Below are 312 nucleotides of genomic sequence, written 5' to 3'. Positions count from 1 at the left end.
GATGCTGGAAACTCAGAAAAACCCAGCTGGAAAACCACCGGAAATTACTCAGCTGCTCCTTCTCCTTTGGAATTTGCCCTGCGCCCCTATTTCAGTAATATTCTTGAAACATATGGTACACGCAAAAGAAAAACTCAAATTCTTCAAAAAGGGGGTGCACTGAAAAGTCAGCAGCCCTCTCTCCCACCCACATCCTTCAATTCCCAGAAGCAGCCCCTGTGCCCTGTTTCTTGTGGCTTCCTCCAGAGAAAGTCTGTACATTATATTGATAATTATTATTATACCTGCCTTTTGTTAACCACTTCCTACGTC

Source organism: Bos indicus, chromosome 13 (assembly GCF_029378745.1).
Source record: "Bos indicus isolate NIAB-ARS_2022 breed Sahiwal x Tharparkar chromosome 13, NIAB-ARS_B.indTharparkar_mat_pri_1.0, whole genome shotgun sequence".
NCBI classification, from domain to species: Eukaryota; Metazoa; Chordata; class Mammalia; order Artiodactyla; family Bovidae; genus Bos; species Bos indicus.
The sequence above is the reverse complement of the archived record's forward strand: the minus strand, read 5'-3'. Positions refer to the sequence as shown.